We start from the raw sequence: 18601 nt of genomic DNA, 5'->3' as shown, positions 1-18601 counted from the left end.
TTTAACTAAGCCTCATCAGTGTGGTTATATATATATATATATAACTGTTCCGCCAAGGGTAAGTTTAGACTTATTGCTAGACGCCACACTAGATCTAAAAATCACCCCTTTTCAGGTGCATGCTATCATAAAAACCTTGACACTTCAAAAGCATGTGGAGCTGATCTCATCCTGGCTGTGCTATTAAAAAAGTGCTCCGCCGAAGTAGCTCCAGTTCTCTCCAAACTTTATAACAAATGCCTTAATAAATCTTGCTTTCCGGACTGCTGGAAAACTACTTCTGTGGTATCAGTTTTCAAGAATTCTGGCGAAAGAACTGACCCAGCAAATTATCGCCTGATTAACCTTCTCCCACTTTTTGCCCAAATATTTGAGTTCATAATTAACCAAGCTCTAGTCCATCACCTTACAGATGCTAAGCTTCTGACCAACCAACAATATGGATTTAGGTAAGCCCGTTCCACAGCAGACATCCTAACTGTAATCTCTGAATGTATATACCATTCACTGGACAAAGGGGAGGGTAGAGCGGTAGCTCTAGTTATAACTAAGACTTTTGACAGGATATGGCATGAAGGTCTACTTAGGAAAATCAGATCATATGGTATCACTAGAATACTTAACATAATTAAATCCTTCTCAGAGAAGAGAAAAATACAGGTTGTCCTTGACGGTTGTACATCTAAATAATATGATATAAATGCGGGAGTGCCTCAGGGGTCTATCCTTGGACCTCTATTATTCCTAATATTCATAAATGACCTCCCTGACAAAATTATCTGTGAGACGGGTATATATGCTGATGACACCACGCTCTATAACAGACATGACAGGAAAACAAATGAACACATATCTAAGGAAATGGCAGAAACACTAGAGGATGACCTCCAATCTGTAGTGGAATGGGGACAAAAATGGATGGTCACATTCAATGCTGCCAAGACTAAACTTGTTTCCTTCAATAATTACAAGAAACCTTCTCTACCACCAATAGCAATGGCCAAAGACTCTTTATTTGAAAGTACATCTTTTAAACTCCTCGGCCTAACGTTCACAGGAAACATGAGTTGGAACAATTACATTGAGAGCATTGCCAGGACCGCTGCGAAGAAGGTGGGTTCTCTCTACCGTGATAGAAAGCTACTAATGCCTGAAAGTATCCTGTACCTCTATAAGACCACCATTCGCCCATGTATGGAGTATTGTTGTAATATTTGGGCTGGTGCATCTGCTACTAGTCTCTCACTCCTAGACAAGGTTCAAAAGAGTTGCCAACATATAGGTCCTGAACTATCATCTAAGCTTCAGCCTCTGTCCCATCGACGAAATGTAGCATCCCTCTGCCTGTTCTACAAGTACTTTAACGGTGAATGCTCCGATGAACTGCAAGCAGTCATATTGCCTCAACATAAATACCCCCGACAAACCCAACAAGCAGTTAAATCCCACCCATTCACAGTAGAGATCTCTAGATGTAAGAGAGCCAGAACCGCTAGAGTTTGGAATCCCCTTCCAGGTTCTTGCTTCCCCAACTGTACTGACATGCAGAAGTTTAATTGTAATGTGAACCGACATCTTGCTGCCCCACATAGTACCACTTATGTCCCCGATATTAACCTCCTACATCAAAGTGGCAATGTGCCTTGTTGGGGTGAAATTGTAATTAAAAAAAATATATATATATTTGATATCGAGCGCGTGGTTCAGTGGGGGAAGATGTGATAGTTACCTTTAATGCATCTAAAACCAAACTCCTATCCTTACATCATCAACGCTCTGATCCCCAGCTGGCATCAATTGTGATGGATGGCTCTCGTCTGGGTGAGGCCCCGTGTTTTGACAAGCTTCTGGGTTTGACCTTTACTCCTGATCTGAAATGGAACACGTGCATCAAGTCTGTTGCCAAGGTCGCAGGAAAGATGGTGGGATCCTTCTACCGCTCCAGAAGATATCTCACTACTGATTCAATTCTCTATCTATATAAAAGCCAAGTACGGCCAAGGATGGAATACTGTTGCCATATCTGGGCAGGAGCTGCCAAAAACAGCCTATCATGCCTTGACAGAGTACAAAATAGACTTCGTGGTTTAGTGGGGGATGCCCTTTTCTCTACCCTGCAACCCCTCTCCCACAGAAGAGACGTTGCGAGCCTATCCTTGTTTTATCGTTATTTTCATGGCAGGTGCTCGTCTGAACTCCAATCCCTGGTCCCCCCTCGCCAAACTTTCACGAAAATCACCCGTCTAGCTGAATCCACTGTGAAAAATTTCCCCCACTCTATATCTGTGCCTAAATCAAAACGCGGATTTCATGAGCAAAGCTTCTTTCTTAGAACTGCACGCCTGTGGAACTCTGTTCCGTCTGCCTGCTTCCCTCCGGATTACAACTTGGATGTCTTCAAGTCTAATGTTAACAAATTCCTAATGAACCGCCCCCCTAATTAAACACTTCATAAAATCTCCTCACTAACGTGATGTACTTGCAATAGCCCTTATCCCTGAGTGGCTTCCGGGCCTTGATAAGTGGTGATCACTGTAAAAAAAAAAAAAAAAATATATATATATATATATATCCGTTCCAATAGAGCTTAGTGTTTTTAGTAGAACTGGTACATATATTATTTTATTGCTTTGCTTCTTGGCCTTTTGGCCAAGATCAAAGTGTAGTATCTGTTCTGGCAGATACTGCAAGCTATGACTAGCTATGACTAGCAAAGACCAGATGTGGGGGCAACCCCACATGTCTGACCTTTAACCAGCTCCCATTTCCCACCTCTCGGGAGCTGGTCCCCTTTTCCCCTTCCCCCTCCCTTCACTCCTCACATTAAAAATCGGCCTTGTGCCTAATTTGCTCGGTGGGGGAGCAAATAAATACCATCTGTTCCGGCAGATACTGCAAGCTATGACTAGCAAAGACCAGATGTGGGGGCAACCCCACATGCCTGACCTTTAACCAGCTCCCATTTCCCACCTCTCGGGAGCTGGCCCCCTTTTCCCTTCCCCGTCCCTTCACTCCTCACAATAAAAATCGGCCTTGTGCCTAATTTGCTCGGTGGGGGAGCAAATAAATACCATCTGTTCTTCAGATATTGCACTTCCATTTCTTGTTCTCTTTCGGTGGAGGAGAAATCCTTCACGACTGAGACAATTTTTATTTTTGTACCTTTTCTCCACGTTAAAAAACGACCCTGGTGTCTAACTCTGTCCCGTGGGGAGGCATAGTAAATAGGCACATCAGCAAGTTGAGGTTTTTGTCTTCATGGTCTCCTTAGAACCAATGCACTATTCAATCTTTGATTGTGCATTGGCTTTGTGGAGATCACAAAAATTGAAAGTTTAACTTGTCATTGTGTATATGTATTTTAGGTGCTTCTACATTATTAGGACGAGATTTTGTAGTCGATAAATGGAGTTTTCAGATAAAAAAACAATGGTTTCAACTGATTTTTGTTGTTAATTCTAATCAGTTACAATGGTAGCTTCTAAATTATGCAGTCAAAATTACCTGAATATTAACTGAATTATTAAAAATAACTTTAATCATGTTAGCAGATGAAAAATTGCCGCCATCTTTGTTTAATGCAATGGAAAATTACCTCCCTTTTGAACTCGCCTGTATTTTATGATCGTTTTCATTAAATTCTATTTTTTTTTTATTTTCTTTAATAAAAATTTTTCTACTTTATCAATTTTCGTCATTTTTGGGTTTAATCATCTTAAAAATACGAGGAATGCGTAGATACCATTGTTTTCATGTGAAATTCAGTTTTACGATTTCCAAAAATCCTGTCCCAATTCTGTAGAAGCACCGTAATTTATTTATCCTTCCTTTCCAGGGGGTTAGACACAAGGTCAGGTGTCGTTTTAGAAAGCTAATAGACTAGGATTAGCATGCTTTGGCCTATTCTTTGGTGCCTCAGGTGTTTAGCAATAAAGTAGCCCTTTTTCAAAAAGGTAAAGTATAGGAGGGTGGACCTCCTGAAACTGAACAGAACCATACTCCAGTCCACAAAAGTCACTTTTAGTCTGATTGTGGTAGACATCTCTCCTCGTACATATGCGTATGTATACATACAGAAAAGTTATTTAAGTATAAATATTGTTAAATGATTATTTTTGCAGTTTCATTTTTTTTCTTAATTCTTCAACCACTAGAAAAAAAAATTGGCGAAAAGTCAAAATGTATAGAAATGCAAAAAGCAGCTGACAGTTAACATGTCAAAAGAAAAAAGAAATATTAACGAAAAAAAAATAAAAAATAAAAATGGAAGAAAGGTAGTGGGGGGTTGGGGAGGATAAGAATAAGAGCAGCCGTTTTTAGGGATTTTTATTGTTACCTCATCAAAGAATGAAAGGTAAGTCGTTGGAACCAAATGTTTACCAATTTATGCGTGGAACAAAGAGAAAGGGCAAAGAGCCGTGATAATGCATTCTTTGTTTTTTGTTTGTGTCTTTTGTTTGATGTTTATTAAGACGGTAAGTGTCTAACCGCAGGGCAGAGTAGTTAGTAGTTATGCTTTTATAATAACTGGTGTTTCGGGAGCGAGTGGAGGAGCAGCTCAGAGGGTGGGCTCTGAAGTATATGTAATAGGCCAAAGATGGAAAAAACAGAATGGGCCACAAGATAGTAAGAAAGACAACACAATGAGTCAGAGAGAAAAAGGTTAACTATGTGGCAGAGCACAAAGTAGAATTTAAGACAGACGATCGTTTCACGGGTCTTTAACTTTTCATCTTAATTTCTTCAGCAGTGATTTTCATTTCACTGTTAAATTAAAGATTCAATTATTTTTTTTTGGGGGGGGGGGATATTTCACAGAAGACAATTTGGAGAAAAAAAAGGCATGCGAAGAAAATGTTTACAAAACAAGTAATTCGTATTATTTAAATTCGTCGAACTACTGTTCTCATCTTGAGTGTGATTTTCACAATGTTTTGGTCGATGTAACCTCCGACCTTCTTCAGGTGTATCTTGTCGAACTTGGGAATGATTTTGTCGAACTTTGGAATTTGGACGGAATTTCGAGCAGAACCCTTTATTTATTTCATGGGAGTAGCATGCTCTTGTTCCGTCAGCCATGACTGGATAGAGGTTCTAAATAATTCACAATTGTATTTTTTGGTTGTCCAAACTGAGGCTTGAACCTTTAGAAGAATATCACTTTTTATAACTGATTTTTCTAAGTACTCTAACCACTGCTCCACAGATCCTAACAATTGCAAATTACTTAGGACCTCTATCCAGTCAAACCTGACAGAACAAGTAGCGTAAACAGATATATTTACAGAACTTTAAAGGCTTATACCTCTATTAGTATTTTTTTAATTGCTGAAGCAAAATTGTTTTTAACTAATTCTCTAACATTTCCTTTCAAATTGTTAAAATGTTTTTGACTCCTAATCAGGGTATGACCCCAATGATTTTGATGATCGTTTTTATAACCACAGTTTTAACAATCAACCAATCAGAAGCTTCAAAAGTTATAAAAAATGTCGAATTTTGGATTCAATCAAATTGCCGTCGGTCTCCGTCTAAAAAGGACTCCAGATCGGAACTGCAATGGTTCTTCATTTTTTTTTACTGCCGCCATCTTTGTTCAACATAATGTCTGAACACTTAACAAATAATTTATATTGATAATAGTAATAAAATTACCTAAAACAGTACCTTTTATAAACGATTCATTGTACAAAATTGGACGCAATTTCCAACCTTAGCTATGTGACAAATAAAGGGGAGGAGAGGGAGTCATACATTTCCCAATAGTATCCAGCTGAAAATAAACACATTGGATCTGATTGGTTCTGATTTAGCTAGTTTCATCATAGTTCGGTTCCTATTGGATAAATCGTATATCCAGTTTCTTATACCAAACCTTATGCAAATCCAGAATCCGGAATGCTTTAAGATAATTCTGTGCATACTGAAAACTGTGTGCAGTACCGAGAATTAATGGAGACATTCAGTTGCATAAAGGGAGCAGCAATGCATAATAATGCCATTTTTAAAATTGGAAAAATAAAGTGCGTGCGTTGGTGGAAGGAGGAGGAGGAGAAGGAGGAGAGGCAAGTAAAAACTATAAAAGTCAGAAGAGAATGAGCACAAAAAAGGGGGGCTTTTATCAACATTAAATTTGCATCAGAAAATGCTTTATTCCTTCTTTTTGATCAAAGGAATATAGTCTTTGTTGGTGAAGAATAATTAATAGGCAGAGATAAAAAAAAAAAAAAAAAAGAAGCCATTTCAACTCTGTTAAATGCATGGCTGGTAGAATACAAATGAGCTTAACCCTTTGATCTGCCATTAAATTTCAGATTAAAACAATTAAAATAAAAAAAAATTAAAAAATTTTAAATCAAAAAAGCAGAGTTTATTAAACTTACATAGATACCATATTTATAATGCTCCTCTGAAAGAGTTCCTATTTACAATGACCCCCCCCCCCCGCCCCGGGGACAAAGTTAGACACTAGGGTCGTTTTTTTTTTTAACATGGAGAAAAGGAACAAAAATAAAAATTGTTTCAGTCGTGAAGGATTTCTCCTCCACTGATAGAGCACAAGAAATTGAAGCGCAGCCTCTGAAGGACGGATACTACACTTTGATCTTGGCCCGAAGGCCAATTGGAAATTTAGGAAATTTCTCACCTACTTTTGTCCTTCTCTTTCTATATCGCCATTTCTAGCATTTTCGCTATCTCTATCCTCATTTCTTACTTTTTTCTTCCCTGTTTCGATCCCTATGTCTCTTTTTCCCCCCTCCTCTCTTCTCTTTTCCCTCTCAGTCTTTCCATGTCCATTTCTCATCTTTTCCGTCCCACTTCTCTCCCAACCTCTCGTCTTTTCCCTCCTTCTCTCTTTCTCGTCCCATCTCTTCCTCTTTTTCTCTACTCCCTCCATATCGTCCTCTTCTCCTCCCTCTCTTGTCTATTTGCGTTCTTTTTCTGTTTTTATTTGGAACGTCGATCAGCATCATTTATATAAAATTGTATCTTCCATGCCTATACTTTCAGAGTTACAGCTAGCTTAATATTATTAGACAGAGCTAGGTTTCAGGAGAGATGAAGAAAAAAATATTTGCTGTTTGCTCCGTCCATAACTATAAAATTTAAATTGCATAAATAAGTGATCGCTTTGGAAAACCGTTTTTGAAAGTGATGAAATGTTGGAGTTCTTCAGGAGTGATGGAATGGGCGAGAGCTATTTTATAGTATTGGCAATCCTTGCTAACCCACTACAAAAAAAAACAAAAAAAAACAGCTGTTTACAACGTGTCATCGAATCAATAATTCCAATCGTTATGTTATCAATGAAAGGAATCAATGTCTGCCAGTTGATATGATCTTGTTTACAACAGAGAATGCACATTTTTTGTCCCTTTTTATTTTATACTATTTATTAATGGCTTAAAAATTCAACATCACTTGCGAATCTGTTATGACTAATGCCAGGGTCAGAAGAACACTGTGCAAGCTGCACGGATTTCACTTTGGTATTGTTACTCAGAAAGCACTCGGTTGGTTCCTCTCCTCTTGTCGGAGCGGTTGCTGCATACAAATATTTTCTGTTTCAAGAACCGATTTTAAAAACATATGCTTCTTATCGTTTTTGAAAGAAAACTTTATTTTATGGTTTATAAATTGGCATAATTTTTAAGAAGGGTTAAACTATTTTTTTGTGCACAATCATTTTTTATCTATTTTCAATTTAAAAAAAATAAAATTTCAAATCCTTACAGTAAAATTCTCTCTCTCTATTTTTTTTCTTTTTTTACAAGGGAGTCATTACTTATCAAGGCCCAGATACCACTCGAGGATAAGGGTTAATATCTCTCTCTCATATATGTATATATATATATATGGTGGAACGATAAATTTGTCGGCCTAAAGAAAACAACACTACAGCTTTATTTTAAAACTTTTATTGAAAAAAATCGATTCAGGTAACTTGATCGTGCAGTAGAGTTGATATATATTCAATGTAGCCGCCTTCAGCCTCAATCACCACTTTGATACGGGTCCAGAACTGGGAGCATGCCTTTTTCACAAGTGCTGACAGGAGCTCAGCAAATACTAGGCAGATGGCGGTGATCAGACTGGCTTTGGTGTTGTGGGAGGTCATGTTGGTGATGTTCTCAACGTATAATCAAATGAAGTAGTTCAGCAGGTTCAGGTCGGGGGAGAAGGGGTCCAGTGAGTAAAGAGTACAAAAGTCATAGCTCTCCTTCTGAAGTTAAGCCAGGGCCTCTTTGAAAGTGTGGGTTGGCACAGAGTTCTGCTGCAACACCCAGGGTTTGCCAGTGGCCATCTGTTGGTGTTGATTTTCAAGCTGACTTTGAAGATGTGAGGTGGCATGATGTGGCTCTCACTTGAAACCATAACAAAGACCATAACCGTGACTAGAAACTTTGTTAAGCTGTGTCCTCAAGCGTTGTACTGTCCGGATTTGCATTTTGAGGGTGCTAGCATGAGCCTGTTCTCATAACTTGGATCAATAGAGAGCATGAGTTGTACAGCAGAGCATCTCTGATCTTGCTTGTTGAACATTGTGTCACTTTCAGACATGATAGAAGTCTCCTATTGCTCTTGGGATTTGTACACAACTAGCCAACTAGTAGATGGTCCTGAAAAAAACAAAAACAAAAAAAAAAAACGGTTTTCATCAAACAAATAGAATCATGTCTTTTCTCGGGCAATAATTTTATTGTTCAACCCTGTACACACACGTCTCTCACATATATACATTTCATCTTAGGTTATTTGTAAGTATATTTGATGTAGTAAATAAAACTTGAACAGAGTACTACATGTATGCTGATCAAATAGTTAATACCAAATTATTGTATTGATGGTGGCATTAATTCTCTCTGGAGAATTATTTAGCTTTGTAAACGGAATCATCGCCACTGAAAAGTAAGCACTTTGTAGAGAAAACAAATAAAGCATTTTATATAAAAACATGGAACTCGTTCATTACAATTTCTGAAAAACAAAAATTTCAATTCGGTAAGCTGGTTTTACATGTGAAAAAATTTTACGAACTGTTGTCTCACCCTTGGAGCAATAATTATAGAGAAAACGTTCAGCAAAAAAGAAACAATAATACATCACAAGTGAGAGACAGAGTGAGAGAAAACAAGTTATTGGTTATATTTTATCAATAAATCCACCTCTTTGCTGGTGTCAGGTGCAAATATGGCTCTTCTTGACCCTTCCATGCACTCAAAATAGTAAAATAAATTGATTCGCTGAAACAAAGCTGTTATTTTGAAGCTAGTCGAAAATTGATTGACACAATGCTTTAATCTGAATAAAATAAATAGCTCTTTGAGGGATGGCGACGAAAAAATAAATATCAGGCAATCATTGAGATTAACTTGTTATAAAAAAATAAATAAATAAAAATGCAATCCAGAACAAATCTTTTTTTTTTGTTTTTTTAATTGCTTCTATTATTACAAATATAAAGAAAACGTTAGCTGTCAGAAAAAAAAAAAGAAAATAATCTACACTATAAGACAGCAAATACTACTGCTACACGTCAACAACATTTCAAAGTCTCATGTTGACGAAACAACACCCGGCAATCTGTTGGAGGTAAAAAGTCCTCGACCGTAACGTTACACTAAGGCTAATCTAAGACTAATACATATTAACATAAATTCAAAGTTTTAATTAAAAATCAGTTTCATGCAAATTAATCCAATGTTAAATGTTATTATTCAAAAATGTAAATTGATTTTGTATTTATTAATTGAAAATTTCTTTTTTTTTTAACAAAAGTTTCCTATCATTACAAGAATACACATCGAAAAATGAATACGAAATATTTCCACATTAATTTGCATCCCTTTCATTAATATTCATTTTTATTCTGTGAACATCAATAAAAATTGTGAAATTTCTACTTCCTTAATCTGTGTCATGGACCTTTTTTCTTTTCTTTTTTTTTTTCAAAATGGATGATGAGAGATCGTTGGGAGGGGAAACGAGAAGGATTAAATAATGAACATTAAATTCCAGTCTTTTCTCACCATTTTTCATAACAGACGTCCACCATTTTGTTTTTCGTCCTCTCTTTGTGATGAATTCAAATCATCAAAACATTCTTTCATCATTATTCATAGGAAGATGAAAAAGAAATTCTAATACCCCCGCCCCACCTCTCTCTCAATAAAAGTCAATAAAGTTGCCTAATTTCTGTAGTTTACTTCCAATTTATTGAACAATAGTAACGGTAAAAAAATTATTCCTTTTTACTAAGTCGCTTATTTACTGGTTCACAATTCTAGCAACAATATGGTGCAAGACCGTGAGATGAGATATAATCATGCTGACACGAAAGTTAAGTCATGTTGAGTTAGGTGCTGTATGTGATATGACAGCAATACCTACATGAAAATAACTGCAAAACCTAGAGTCCTTATTTCCCGTTAAAGGATATGCATCCACTTTAGAACTACCTGTTAATTTAATATTTCCTAGAAACTTCCCACCTCAGAGAAAACTGGCTCAACTGTGAATGCTGCACTAGATATGAGCAGTTATTTAAATTAGGCTGTAGGTTGTCAGATTATTAATTGCGGAGGCAAACATCATTTTGTATGAACTGCAATGCCCGAACAGTAATAGTAGTACTACTGTTACCTATTTACTGTGTCTCATACCAGCCAAGACGAACGTTCATCTTGGTTGGTATGAAAAAAAGCTGCCAAAATAGTTATCAAATGCTATCACACTCAAACATCACTTGGTGGCTACCATAAGGTATAGTTATCAGTCATAGTTAACTTGCATTGCCATATATATATATATATATATATATATATATAATAGAAGGGGTAAACGCAGAGATACTGTAGCATAACCCTAAATATCATGTCCCACATGAAATGTTAAAATGCTGGTATGTCGATCACAAACTGAAAATGATAGTTTTGTAATTTCTATGTGATCAGCATCATAGTCACTTTAATGTCCGCTTTACATGCCGAGATGTGTTTGACGACATTTGGAAACTGACTTCCAAACTATCTCTAGCCAAGTCTTTATTTATCCCTCTTTCTTTCAAATCCACTCTTCTCACTTCCTCCCATGTTTTCCTTGGTTTTCTCCCAGCAAACTTCTACCTCAACTAGTCTACATCTATCAACTCAAGAACTCTTGTCCATTCTTTCAATGTGATCATACCAACATAGCCTGCTGCTCCACCTACATCTCCCTATTCTGTCCAGATTTATCGAATTTTCCTCTGAGGTCATCAGATCTAAGCCTATATTTAAGACTCACATCATTTCTTACTGGCCAGGTTTCACTTCTGTATATCATCATACTTCATACACATTTCTAATAAACTTCTTCCTTTGGCCAACACTGGTAACAATCTGCTGGTTAGTAATAACATAAGTTCCTTGAATTTACTCAGTCCAATCTTAAATCTTAGAAATGGCACTAACCCTATGTGGGATTAAACGGCTTCCTCCAAAGAAGGAAATTCCATGAGAGTATAAAATTCAAAAGTGGTCCCCAGCCGCATGTATAGCCCCGTTAGGGGAGATGACGACGTTAGTTTTTTTTGCAACTCACAGGTGCAAAAGGTTAAACCTGCTTGGCCAACACCAGGATTTGAAAAACAAAATAGCACTTCAGTCTCTTTATTTTTAATATGTATCTATCTAATCCTCTTTCCCTCTTTGTTTGAAGAGGGATGAATTGTAAATCAGTTGAAGCCAAAACACCGTCACAGCCAGGTTGCTAAAAGTTGAACTCGGGACTCCATAGGTAATGGGTTGCAAAAGATTGGGATCTGATCTCAGTCAGTTGCATGCCCCCAACTCTTGATTGTTAAAATAGAAGAATTTCATTTTTATAAAAACATTCGTTATCACTTATTTTACACACGTTCAATTTAAGCAGAATGGTTTTTGCTAGTAATAGCGCAAAGAACTCAAAGAGAAGATCCACCAACAGATGTAGCTGATGACATAAAATCCCTAGATCCAAGGGGAATATGCCTAGCGTTTGTGGTTAACACCTGGTAAGCTGGTGCTGGGCTGAGGACATAAATGTTGTTCCAGAAACATTCCCACAACACAGACACATCACGTTATAATGAAATTTTAGAAATTAAACCTAATTAGCATTTAAGTTGAGATATCAAACTTTAATTTTGACAATTTTCATTTTATTATAATAATAATAATAATAATAATAATAATAATAATCTGTTATTGGTATTATAATTTACTTTGCTGCAGTTTATTAAAAAGAATTATATTGTCTTGGCTGAACAACTAGTAAAATAGAAAGATTTTTTTTAAGTATGACCGAAAAATCAAGATCAACAAAAGGAGAAATATTATTGTTAAATGAATATAAAAAGAGATCGTACAAACAAAACAAAATTAAAAACTAAAATAACTTTACTGTATCCCGGGCAATGCTGGGTAGATGTATCTAGTTAGTATATATGAAAACAGTTTTCTAAAGAAAAAATTCAATGTGTGTGTCATGATATGAGAATTTTAACTTCGATATGATACTAGTAGAAAAAACAGTAACAGATACTAGTCTCGATATTATTATGGGCTGGGAGGAGGGGAGGTCCTGGTAAATGGGCCCCCATATGTTGCATGTCACGGACCATTACACATACATTACAGATAAAAAGTAAAAGAGAAAGAAAAACATCAAGAAATAAAAATAGAAATGCGTTGAGGAAATGGGTGAGCATAGTGAAAGAGCTCAAAATGCGGTCAGGAGAGAGTGAGGGAAGATCAAATGACAGACAAACAAAAGGAAAAAAGAGATAGAAAGTAAACGAAAGTTTGAACAGTATAATATCAAATTATGCAAAATCAATATCATATATATATATATTTTTTAATTTCATAGTATCATAATTTATATGGCTTTGGTATTGGATATATAATTGTATTCAAAAGGTGCATTGCAAAACATTGATGCATCAATATTTTTGCTAAATCAAGTGTATATATATATATATGTATGAAGTGATGCATTGTATGGGGGTAGATTGTGCACTAAGCATGCCATGTCTAAGTTTTCTGGGCTGTCACATGTCCTTCCAACCCAGCTGTGGATGTATTAGGATAGACTAAATTATCAAGCCTTGATAGAGCATCCAGGTAGGTGTGACACACATCATACTTGCAAAGATATTACTTGCTTGGTGGAAAAAGGCATGGTCCACTAGAATGATATTCATCTAAATTATATTGTCTTATCAAAAACTCATGGTTAATCAACATTTGCTTCTCTAAGGCCTTTCCCCCCCCCTATATTTTAGTCACATAAAATACATGCTAAAATATTTTAGTTTTGAGGTTGAGTTACATTTGATAAAAAACTTTCGATTTTAATTGTTCGAATTAATAATAATCTGCAATTTCATCAAATGACTTACCTCTGTCTATCATTTTCATCCTCACTCACTATATGTCGTTTGACCCATTCTCCACTATTATTCTATACACCTTTTATCACGGTCGCTCACACTCTTTTAATGCGTTTATTAACAGTTGAAAGTAATAAAGAAATAATGGAATGGAATAGTCCATTATAAACAGAAGGAAATATCACAAGCAATAACTATTTAATTTATAGTTGGAAGATACCGATACTATGACCACAAAAGTACATTCAACAATAAAAAACACCTTATAAAAACAACACTAGCGAATAAATACTGGGAACCCAAAGAAAGCGGACATTCGCCAGTAGTCGAATGGAAAATAATAAGACAAGCTACCACGTGTAGAGACCTAGACGAACCATGTAGATTATGCCTTCATGAAAAATTTGCTATCCTGTACTTTAAAGAACCCCAACATCTATTAAACTGTAGAAGAGAAATAGCAAATAACTGTGTTCACAAGATAAAATTTACTCTGGGATAGCGATACAAAATAGTTTTAAAACTAACAAAAACAATAGAAAATAAACCAATAAATAAATTAAATAAACATGAACATACATAAACGATCACACATATGTGTATGTATATATATATATGTGCATATATGTATGTACACATATATATATATATTTATATATAAACTAACAAAAAAAAAAAACACTAACCTAGTTTTAAAACAGATCCTGTGTCCGATAAAATGCATGCCCATTGGCTGATAGGAAGGGTACAGTCGATACTAGAAAGCTGATTGGCTAACTAAAATCTCAATAGAAGAGGAGCATATAAAAACGATAAACAACCACAGAATTCGCGCATAAGCCTGAGGAGTCCTAGAGTGGATGAAACGCGGAATATTCAGTGTAGCTTAATCGCCATATATATATATATATATATATATATATATATATAAAGTAGAAAGAGGCTAATTTTGAGTTTTGTCTTTTTTCTTTTAGTTAAACTATGTTTGCAAACTTCCTTTATTCTGATTCAAACATTTGAAACTGTGTGATCCAAGGAGCACATTTTTTCCTAGCACACAAACAAAAATACGCACTCATACATGTGTGTGTATGTTGGGAAATTTTCAACCTTTAAAATGATATGGAAGAAGAGAGAAAAAAAATTCTTGTAAATCAATCATTTTAGTCACTGTATTAGCTAGTTTTTATATTTTTGTAAACATCAACAGTTGTGCCCCCCCCCCCAGCAAAACTGTTTTGAGGATTTAAAAACACGGTATTTTTTTTCTGATGACTCTCCAGCAGTGGTAATCAGACACTACTTCTCGTTAAAAAAACAAGAAACAAAAAAAAAAAAAAAGCTTTTGCTCCTGATTAATTTTTTTCTCTAACCTATTCTGTAATTAAAAATGTTTCTCTTTACCCCTGTTGTTCATCTTTGCTAAAAAAAAAAAAAAAAAAAAAAAAAAAAATATCTGTTATTTACAGAACTACCGTTTTTTTTTACAGAGCTAAGATGAATCTATTATAACATTGTCACCCTCAGATATTTTTCATTTATTTATATTATTCATTTTATTTTAATTTCATTTAAAAATCAGAAATACACACACACCGTACTTTGGGGTAATTGTGCCAAATCCGGGGGTAATTGCACCAACTAAAAAAAGTGCTCTTAATATGCGTAGTTGCCAAAAGAGCACTTTTAGCTAGTTGCAGCAAATACTCCAGACTTGGCACAAAGTATGGTGTATATATATATATATATATATATATATATATATATATATATTACACTATATGTACTATTTATCACATAGAATGTTTGGATCTCAAAAGTGGAATAGGCACACAAGTTTACACAACCGTGGAAACAGGCTTTAACATTTTCGGTATTTCCAACTGAGATTCTACACATATCAACAGTGCATATCTACCCCGTTACCTAGCAATGTTCAGCACTCCTATGTTGCACTCAACCTCTAGTGAGACAGACAAACAGAGGCTGATGAGAGGTCTACATTGGAGACCGAATATAGGCATCCTTTGTTTAGGATTTGAAACCGACTGTACCAATGTTATGCTAATTTTCAGTAATAACGCTAGTGTCTGTAGGTATTAAAAATAGTTATAGTAATAATTATGTCTGCTCCTTTAAGAACTCTGTTGTTATTGTTGAGTACTTAACGTTGAAACGAAATAAGTCGGTCACTTAAGCCCACGTGCGCAGATCATGACGTTAAAATCATAATCACTCTCAACCTTCTTGAATGGCATTTACGATTTATATAAATATTAATTTCAACTATATTTCTCGCTGTGGTTAACGATGGCCGAGCGGTTTGTTGCTTGCTAATGGAGCCAGAGATGGCTTCATTGCCGGGTTTGAATCGGCGGTAATCATGATACTCCTACACTGAAGATTCCCGAAAGGATGAAACACTAGTGTCTGTAGGTATTAAAATTCTTTTTTAAAAGTATTAAAAATAATTATATATATGATGGACCCTCCCCGGCAATTTTGACGTATGATCTATTCCACAACAACTAAGTTGTTCGGAAATCCACACAGATAATTTGTTTATAGTGGTAAACTCCTAAAAAACATAATTTAATTTTAGACACAGGTTTACTCTCTCACACCATTGAAAACGCCACCTATAATCTCTATATAAGTAAAATGAACTCATTTTTGTCTGATTTTGACATTAATAGGATTAAAAATCAAGATATTTCATGCAAATATAATATGCACAAACGGCAGAACAATATATGAGGTGTGTTATAGGCTTATTATTTCTCAAATTCCTCGATAATCTTAGATTTCTATACTTTTTCTGCTGAGAAGTCACGGCCAAAATCGGTTAAGATCAATGGAAGTGGTAAAATATTTTCTCTAATAAATTCCTCCTCCCCCTGCCACCACTTAACACCGTTTGGGGATCGTTTACAAGGAACAGTTGAGAAGAGAACACCGGTTTGGCTTCGTAGTTCTTTCATGTGAAGTTATTTAAAATCACTAAACTAAGCTGCAGTGCTCTATGGCGTAGTGGTTAGCGTGCTGGACAATTCACATTATATTTTCACGTTCGCGCCGACCTACCGTAGTCGTTTTTTTTTTTTGTTTTTTTTTCTAAACAACTGGAATGGACTTTTCTTGGTGGCCGAACTGTTAACGTTGCAGATGTTTTTTTTTTGTTTTTTTTTCACACTTTATTTTCCTACTTTTACTCATGACTCCGGGTTTGATCCTTCCTACTTACCTACCATAACATTTTTTAAAACTCCCCCCCCCCGTCCCGGAAACAAACACTCGGGCAACGCCGGGTACCCCCGCTAGTAATTAATACAATCAGTCAATAAATTACATAACAAAAATGCACTCATTTCATTAGTTACACATCCATATTTACGTTATAACGGACATATTTGTTAAAAAAAATGAATTGCATCATATCTTTTTAAATATATTAACGGCTATATGACGTTATAAAAAAAATCTTACTCTCTTTCACAACGCTATGCCACTCTTTTTGAATTCCCAACGACTTTTTTTCGTTTCTGAAATGAAACAGGGTCATACATTTCATTACATCAAAAATATATTTTCAAATATTTGTGTTTTGTTTTCTTAATTTCGTTCATTCAGAGGAACTCTCGCAATAAAGACGAAATGTTGATGAACACATAACTTGGTTTGTTCCTTTTTTTTTTTATCTCTCTCATATATATATATATATATATATATATATATATATATATATTACTAACCCTACTTTTCAAAACAGGTGAATTTATTGCTGTAAATTCACAAAGCCATCAATGATGGCAAATTATTCTTTGATATACAATTTAATTGAATTTACCAAAAATATAAAAAATTTTAAATCAAACCATCCTTTCTTCTTGCACATATTAGCAATTATGCTTGAATTAGATGTTGACTAGAAGAGGTGGGGATGCTATGAAGGCATTTGTCCATGCACATGGAAAGGAGGGCGGGGGGGGGATTCCAACTATCCCTGCACTTCTACCCCCTCCCACATGCGCACACAATACAGAGTTTTTGAAGTATGTTATATTAGTTGACATTCAAAGAGATCTGAGAGAATTATTTCCAGACCAAACCAACACTTCCTCCCCTGGGGGGAATGTTAATCAATACATTTCTCCAATAACAAGAGACGAGTACATAAAATATTGTATTAAAAGTCAGAAGAGACAAAAGGAAAAATTACACACTATTATAAAACATTATATATATATATATATATATATATATATATATAAAATTTAAAAAAAAAAAAGCTTTCAAGAAGGATGAAAGCAAAATGAAGAATAACCCCCCTCCCCTCTCTAGTGTATGTATTTGTTCTGCTTAAACAGTCGCGATTTGGAAACATGAAAATGTGGAACCCCTAAAATGTCGTTCTGTTTAGCTTGTTGATTAAGGAAGAAGAAGAGGGAGAATACGGCAATCGGCAATCGCACATACCGTCCATGGCATTTTATAAATACCATTGAACGCGATAGGCGGTGGGGGGAGAGGGGTGTTTAGTTTCCAAACTCTTGAAATGTTACTACACACGAGTTTCCACTTCTCTAAATCTCTCTATTCTACCGGCGCAACAAGACTATTTATATTTCCGGTAGCAACGGAGGTCCGGAAGTTAAACAACATTTAATCTAACGAAAAACTGATAACATTATTTGTACAAATATTGTAATTTCTTAAAGAGATATTAATACTGTGTGTGTGTGTGTGTGTGTGTGTGTGTGTGTGTGTGTGTGTGTAATGATTTTTAGCATTTATTAGGATTCTTTTAATTTTAAATTACCAATTAATGATTTCTGTTTAATGAAAATAGAAAAATAAAATGGTTAATTATTCTGAAAAAAAAAAGTATTTACGCAAAAATCAATTTTGTTTCAAAGAATTTGTGTGATATTATCGAGGAAAATATCTATGGGGAAAAAAAAAAAAAAGAAACTTATAGCAAAAGAAAAAGTGGGAATAAGTTTATCAACAAAAAAATATAGGAAGTTATTTACCAAAGCACACAAAGAACAAGGATAGAACTGTTAATCAAGGTGTGGTCGACATTTGGAACAAAACTACCAGACAATTAAGGTTAATATATTCACAATTAGTTTACGGACGAGTTTAGGAGTGGTAATACATTTTGTGACAGTTTACAGGGACAAT

The 18601-nt window shown here is 35.4% G+C and overlaps 1 protein-coding gene and 1 pseudogene across 5 annotated transcripts in view; one reads left to right on the top strand and one right to left on the bottom strand.

Moving 5' to 3' along the window:
• Window positions 1-18601, bottom strand: part of LOC145277652 (vang-like protein 2) — a 605707-nt gene that overhangs the window by 425639 nt on the left and 161467 nt on the right. The window lies entirely within an intron of this gene.
• Window positions 2630-2793, top strand: LOC145278437 (U2 spliceosomal RNA; annotated as a pseudogene).

The sequence above is a fragment of the Euprymna scolopes genome, chromosome 6 (genome assembly GCF_053919585.1).
Source record: "Euprymna scolopes isolate OS-2025 chromosome 6, ASM5391958v1, whole genome shotgun sequence".
In the NCBI taxonomy this organism is placed as follows: Eukaryota; Metazoa; Mollusca; class Cephalopoda; order Sepiida; family Sepiolidae; genus Euprymna; species Euprymna scolopes.
The sequence above is the reverse complement of the archived record's forward strand: the minus strand, read 5'-3'. Positions and strand labels throughout refer to the sequence as shown.